The sequence below is a fragment of the Copadichromis virginalis genome, linkage group LG13 (genome assembly GCF_057382275.1).
Source record: "Copadichromis virginalis isolate Kocher_CV1m ecotype Utaka linkage group LG13, C_Virginalis_male_GT1.1, whole genome shotgun sequence".
Classification (NCBI taxonomy): Eukaryota; Metazoa; Chordata; class Actinopteri; order Cichliformes; family Cichlidae; genus Copadichromis; species Copadichromis virginalis.
In genome coordinates, this window is record NC_140630.1 from 31877025 (window position 1) to 31884791 (window position 7767).

Genomic DNA, 7767 nt, shown 5'->3' on the forward strand with positions numbered 1-7767 from the left:
CGATTTCCCCAGCATGGAGATGCTGGCGGTGACATTTAACGTATTTTATCCGATAAATAAACCCTGTAAAATGTATTTACCCCCCCCAACAGCCCTTTTGATTGTCTCCCTAGTATGGCCACAAGACCTCACTCTTGGAGCACTTTTTTTGCCACATGTATCGCAAACGACGTCTCAGCTGTTTGTGGACGTAAAATAAGTCCGCACATGACCCCAATTGCGCTCAGCCATAGTTGTGAGTAGTGAAGTGCGAATCATGAACGAATCGTTCAGTACTCGAGAATCACTTTACTGACTCATGAATCATGATTCACAAGCCCAACTGACTCACTGACTCATCCCTGTTGCTGTTAGCAGCAATGTATCTAGCTTATAATTAAAATTATGGAGAAAAACACAACATTACAGCAGAGAGACTGGATGTGATGTCAGAACCCTCTAAATCTTGTAATTTACAGATGTAAATGGCCTGTATTTGTATAGCACTTTACTAGTCCCTAAGGACCCCAAAGCGCCTTACACATCCAGTCATCCACCCATTCACACACTGGTGATGGCAGCTACATTGTAGCCACAGCCACCCTGGGGCGCACTGACAGAGATATTTAATTCCAAATGATTTGACTGCATCATTGTGTCTTTGAGTTATGACCCAAACTCTCTATCAACTTTGTGAGAAAAATTCATGTGTGCCCAGGTGTATGATGTGGCTCTTTGCGGTGACACAGTAAAAATTGTGGCTCTTTGTCTGTGCCTGGTTGGCTGCCCCAGCCCTGGCCCTTCATGTATTTCAGTAATGTCTTTTTCTCCCGTCTCCTCCTCTCGTTTACATGTTTTGCCCTTGTGACCCATCCCTTCTGTCACGTGTGTTTTCCCCCCCAGCCATCATGTTCTGTTTGTGCTTAGTTATGTCCATGTCTCATCCCCAGTCCCCTTTTCCCTCTCTATGTATTCACAGTGTACGTGTTCCTCGTCGGTTCGTCATGCTAAGTCTGCGTGTCTTATTCCGTCATGTTTCATGTATCACTCCAAATCTCACTACCTTTAACTGATAATAACTGTTTCCTGAGTGTTATGTCTAAAAGGTATTGCACAATTGCCTCTAGTAGAGGATCAGGTTTGTTTTCCACTGATAATGGATTTTAACATGACTGACCAATGATTGTGGAGCACGTCCATGTAGGATCTTACAAATACAACGAGCAAACTTAAATGTTTTAAAATGTTCAAAACTTAATATATTATATTTCTGAAGTATGACGGAAGGAAAAAGTTTCACATTTAAAAAAAATCCAATTTCATATGATCAAATTTATGTCAAAAAGTTCATATTTATTCCCTCCTACGTCATGTGTGAGTACTGTACTGTAAATGTCACATATATCAGATGATACTGATAACCTAATGCTAATTGCAATAACTATGCAGAGGTCTCTAGGCCTCGACTTTTATGGAGCATGTGAAGTTTGGGGCAGAGTGGACAAAGAAAAGTTTCTCAGCAGGTTCAACAGGTTGCTACAACACAGGCCGATGGAGTATTGCACTCACTCATCCAAACTGGCAAACATGTAACATACACCCTAAGACTGATCCTGCTTTTTACTCCTTTGCTATGATTTAATTTGATATTATGTAGCCTTGGAGACAGTTTGCATAGATTAGAATGTTAGATTCCTGTGATGTCATCAATGCCCGATGTTTTGTTTTAATGCCTTGTGATAGTTCTAAGTGCAGACAAAGTCAGAGTTCAAGTGAGTTTAGTCCAATTTTGAACCAGTTTCTGACATGTGGTCAAAATCTTGGCCGACCTTTACCACACCACGTGCTGTGGGTGTGCGTAAATATCTGGATGAGTAAAGTCTCCTTTACCTGTTAAATTCAATTTGTTTGGTCTCTCTGTAGAGGACTTTGAAGAAGACATTAAGCCAGACAAGAAGAAATGGTAGGTTGTCAGCCTCACTGTTTAAATGTCCTTGCCTGCCCACACGCTTAGTGTCCACATGAATTCCTTACCATGAATAATTACTTTCTGGATTTTAGGGACCAAATCAGCCGCTGTAAACTGGCAGGACTTTAATGCCACCACAGCAGATTGTGTCACAGTTTTGCAGCTGGGTGCGGTGATGGTTTGGCTGGTACGTCACATCATCCCTGATGACAACAACACATCTGAGATGCACACTGACATTTCAGAGGGTAGAAACCTCAGGACTCCCTACAGTTTCTGCAGAGCTCCAAAACCTCCTCTTGTCATGGTCCTGGGTCATTTTGACCCAGCGTTTTGTGTTTCCTTGAAGTTCATTTTTGTGCCTTGTGTTTATTCTGATTTTGTACTAGTTTAGGGTTGAACCTGAAGTTTGGTGTATATTCAGCCCTACCTGTGTCTGTCCTTGGTGCTCTGTTCATGTCCCCGTGTTGTGTTGTAAATCAGTCTGTGTGTTTCCTGCTTTACTTTGAAGGCTCGTGTTCTGGATTAGGGTAGAACACTGCTCACCAAAGCCGAGGGTTTGTCTCGTCTGACCTATGCTGCTCAATCTTTACATGTCAATAATTCTACATGCAAATCTGTTGATAAAATATTATTTATTTTTCTGTGGAAAAACAAAGTTCACTACATTTGCAAATCCGTAGTTATGAACGATTATAACAATGGTGTCTTAGATTTTATAGATTTCAGCTCCCTAAATTACACTTTTAAAATAAATTGGATTAAAAAACATCTCAGCTACTCTGCAAGTACAATATTCAGAAAATCCCAATTAACTCTCAAACTTTCATCAACAAGCTCTTTTGGCATAGTCCTTAATCTATAAACATAACTTTTCTTCACAAAGGTTTTATATTTGGAACAACTGTAACACTAATTACAAGAATAAGTCGCTGATCTTTGAAAACTGGTTTAATAATGGTATTCTTCTGGTGAGTCAACTATTCAATACCGCGGGCTTATTATACAGTTCCTATCCAGATATAACATCCCAGTATCCCCAAGGGAGTTTTGTATTGTTTTTGATGCCATACCGTCTGGTCTGTCCATGTTGTTTAGAAATACCACTGCCTCCCCACTCCTGTTCTTGTCCCGCCCTGTCCTGAGAGGCTCCTTTAGGTTAGGTTTGTTTCTCCTCTTGTAAAGGTGTGAATTTGTGGAAAGATATCGCTAGTTTCATCTCTAAGAATATCTTATCAAATGTTGTGCTTTTTTACCAAAATGTGTTATTTGGTTACACTGACTTTAGTCGAAAAGACTCGAATGCTTTTTACCTCATTAATCTGATTTTACTCCTCGCCAAATACCACATCCATAAATGTAAGTTCTCAAGCAAGGAACCTCAGTAGTAATATACCTATAGCTATCTTATCATGTCAGAGGCCAACAGAAACCATGTCCAACAGAGTCTCCAAAGGCTTTCCACCTTTCTCTTTACAACCTGCTCTTTATATCTGCATCTCAGAGCCCAACTGAAACCAAGTCCACCTATATAAAAACACCCCATCAGACACACAGTATTTTCCTCAGCACTTCACAACTGCCGCAAGGTATAGCGTTTTAACTTTTTATTTTTTCACCTGAATGTGCATTGGAGCCGACTTTGCTACCCGCACAGAGCGTTTCTGACAGTCGGGCGCTGCTTATACAATAGAGAAAAGCAACAATACAGAGTGTCTCTCTGCTCCAAGAACTCCGAGGGCCTTTCACAAGGTAAGCATGTCTGTTATACCCAGGGCATAAATGTCTGTATGTCAGTGCTGATTATTCAAACCCTGTTTAAAATGTGACACATATGTTGTCCGAAAACAATTCCTCTAAATTTGCAAAGTTACTGATTTAAAAAATATATATTTTCGAATTTTTAGTTGCATGTCAAACATATGATAGACTCTTGAGCATATTTGTATAGCTAAATTCACAATGGTATAACCGTGCTAAATAAAAGAGGCCCAAGCACCAATGCACTCTAATCCACTCCGCTAAACTGTATGTTGATAAGTACATGAAGCGTACCTCTACCTCTACAGCTGAAAACAGTTTGTATCCGCACTCTGAGGGTCTGCTGAATTGTTTTTAATACGGCACTTTTTGACGAACAGCAGATGATGAAATCCTCTTTATTGTAGAAACTGTCCCTAAGCTATTGTTGCTCATACTTACTGAGGTCCCTAGCTACTTCCTTACTATGTCAGTAAACTTTTTTGAAAAGGAAGCTGTTGTAGATTTAAAGAAACATCTTAACTGAAGCAAAGGCAAAAAAACTGGAATGAATTTTATGTGACTGTTCATATTAATAATGACTTTAAAACATCCATCCATCTTCATCCGCTTTATCCGAGGCCGGGTCGCGGGGGCAGCAGCCTAAGCAAAGAGGCCCAGACCTCCCTCTCCCCAGCCACCTCCTCCAGCTTATCCGGGGGAATACCAAGGCGTTCCCAGGCCAGCTGAGAGATATAATCTCTCCAGCGTGTCCTGGGTCTGCCCTGGGGCCTCCTCCCGGTGGGACATGCCTGGAACACCTCACCCAGGAGGCGCCCAGGAGGCATCCTTGTCAGATGCCCGAACCACCTCAGCTGGCTCCTTTCGATGTGGAGCAGCAGCTGCTCTACTCTGAGACCCTCCCGGATGGCTGAACTTCTCACCCTATCTCTAAGGGAGAGGCCAGCCACCCTTCGGAGGAAGCTCATTTCTGCCGCTTGTATCCGCGATCTCGTTCTTTCGGTCACTACCCACAGCTCGTGGCCATAGGTGAGGGTAGGGACGTAGATCGACCGGTAAATTGAGAGCTTCGCTTTTACACTCAACTCCCTCTTCACCACGACAGACCGGTGCAGCGTCCGCATTACTGCAGCTGCAGCCCCAATCCGTCTGTCGATCTCCGGCTCTCTTGTCCCATCACTCGCGAACAAGGACCCCGAGATACTTGAACTCCTCCACTTGGGACAGGAACTCATCCCCGACCCGGAGTGGGCACTCCACCCTTTTCCGGCTGAGAATCATGGCCTCAGATTTGGAGGTGCTGATCCTCATTCCCGCTGCTTCACACTCGGCTGCGAACCGTTCCAGTGCGAGCTGGAGGCCCTCACCCGATGAAGCCAACAGAACCACATCATCCGCAAAAATCAGAGATGAGATTCTGAGGCCACCGAAGCGAAAGCCCTCCGCCACTTGGCTGCGCCTAGAAATCCTGTCCATAAAAATTATGAACAGAACCGGAGACAAAGGGCAGCCCTGGCGGAGCCCATCACCCACCAGGAACGAGTCCGACTTATTGCCGGCAATGCGAACCAAGCTCTTGCAACGGTTGTATAGGGATCGAATGGCCCGTAGCAATGGGCCAGACACCCCATATTCCCGCAACACCTCCCACAGGACACCCCGAGGGACACGGTCGAATGCCTTCTCCAAGTCCGCAAAACACATGTAGACTGGTTGGGCAAACTCCCATGCACCCTCAAGTATCCTGGAGAGGATAAAGAGCTGGTCCAGTGTTCCACGACCAGGATGAAAACCGCATTGTTCCTCCTGTATCTGAGGTTCGACTAGCGGACAAACTCTCCTTTCCAGCACCCTTTAAAACACTTAACTCTAATTTCTGTGGTTTATTTTAAGTTTACAGAATATAACATGTGGTAAGACGACGAGTTTTACTTCTCACTGTCCGTGTTATGTGTATCTATTTATCATGTATGCTACTTTGCTCTGTGGACTGTAAAATGTTTCATTGTGTTCATGAAATAAACCAGACTTTCACCGTCTGCATCTTTTACTGTTTTTCTGCTTTTGTTCACTCCAAGTTTGACAAAACCTACAGATATCCAGAGTTAACTCACTAACAATGTGGAGCAGTCTCAGTGTATTTAGCTGCTTTTTCCCTGAACACAACCAACTGAGAGAAACGCCTGTAGGCCTCACTTTGGTCATTTGAACGCTGAAGGAGATTTGTTCCATAGACACATACCGTACTAGTGTTTCCTGCACTACTATGTTCTATTTAAATCCAGATTCCTTTTATAGTTTGCAGTGAAATTTGTTAAACCGTTGCTTAATGGGGCAGAAGTACACGTCACTCTTTACTAACACATTTGTAGATGAGTTTATTGCTGAACAACACAGCTAGCAGTCTCACACACTCTTTAGGTTTTTCAAGTTATGTGTGTAAGGGTTTAGTCTCTCAAACCTTACCCTTTTCTCCCCAGTATCACAACAGTACGACTCCCAAAGTACGGCTCAGTAAACAACCAATGATTCTAAAGCCAGAACAGAAAGATACAGTTGGAAGATGAATGATTGCGTTTTTATGATGCGTAGTAAAACGACCCCCTCTTCTTCTTCTCTGTGTTGTTCGTGTGTGTGTGTGTGTGTGTGTGTGTGTGTGTGTGTGTGTGTGTGTGTGTGTGTGTGTGTGTGTGTGTGTGTGTGTGTGTGTGTGTGTGTGCCTTAGAAGTCAAATAATACATTAGCCATACTTAAAAAAACATCAGAATTTCATTTAGAACTGAGATTCTAAGTTGTAAGCAGAAATCTTATGCACAGCCAGAAACATGTTTCCCCACTTTCACAATGCTGAGGTGACAAATCCACAACCCCCAACAAATGGTTTGTTACACGCGGGTGTGAAGGGCAAGCTTTACTTACACAGCCTCACACACAGCAGATTTTTAAAGTTGTTGGGTACAGGGGTTTAGCCACAGATGCAACTTCCACTTTTGATAAAGATCACTCCACCTGTTTATTTCTTAAGAAATTAAGCATCTTTATTAAGCTCTTATTTATAAAAGTCTACACAATAATAGACACCGTGTGCTCTGTGACATTACAGTCTTCTACTTCTGCTTCCATCGGTTTGCATTTTAAACTCCCAGCCTTTCAGTTTGTTATGAGCGACTTATATTTCTAACATTTTGTGATATAAAAGTGAACCATGCGACTTTTTTTATTTTCTGTTTGATGGAAGGACTTAAGACACGAGTTATTTAAACAATTCTAAATGACCGTGTGATGGCCATAGTACTTTATGTGGGCCAAATGTGTTAAGGATAATGTTTATCAATGTAAAATTGCAAAGAACTTGTGAATAGATTATAACATTTTGTAAACAATTACCTCAGAAGCTGTACTGGCAGATCTATGTATGTAAGGTAAAACTTTCCAAAGTACTTCCACTTAAACACATAAAGTCACCCTTAACCAATAATCCACTGCTCCTTGAAAAAGTAGCACAAACAGACAACTGACTGAGCAATGATAAGTAGAGCTACCCGAGGCCGATACTCAAGCAGAAGAAAATTAAAAGTTGTTTTTGTGGCTCGAAAAATTAAAGAAAGTATGTTTAATAATTCAACAAGACCCGCACCTTCAACACATGTACATTCAAATTTTGGAACAGGCTCAACATTGCTGCTGTTCAATAGTTTTAATCCGTTCGAAAAAGTCATTTTACGGCTTTAATGTTTCCAGCTGATAAGGAGAATGAGTGCGTTTCAAATGAGCGTCCAAAGGCTTTAAACATCTGCTTTGTCTGTAACGACAGTATCAAACTACAGAGCATTGTTTTTACTAAAATTCAACATTTTCAGATGAAAATTTGGCTGCTTTTTGTTTTTTTCACTGTAACACCCACCTCAACGCCGTTTTTAGGATATTCTTGGTGATCCCACCTTTTTCATATTTATGCTTTTGGCACTGAGGGTATCTAATACGCATGTTGTCACTGTGTTTGTACTACCAGCTGCGAGGGCTCTGCTTTTGCTTTGAGCAGTCTGTTTTTATTTTGT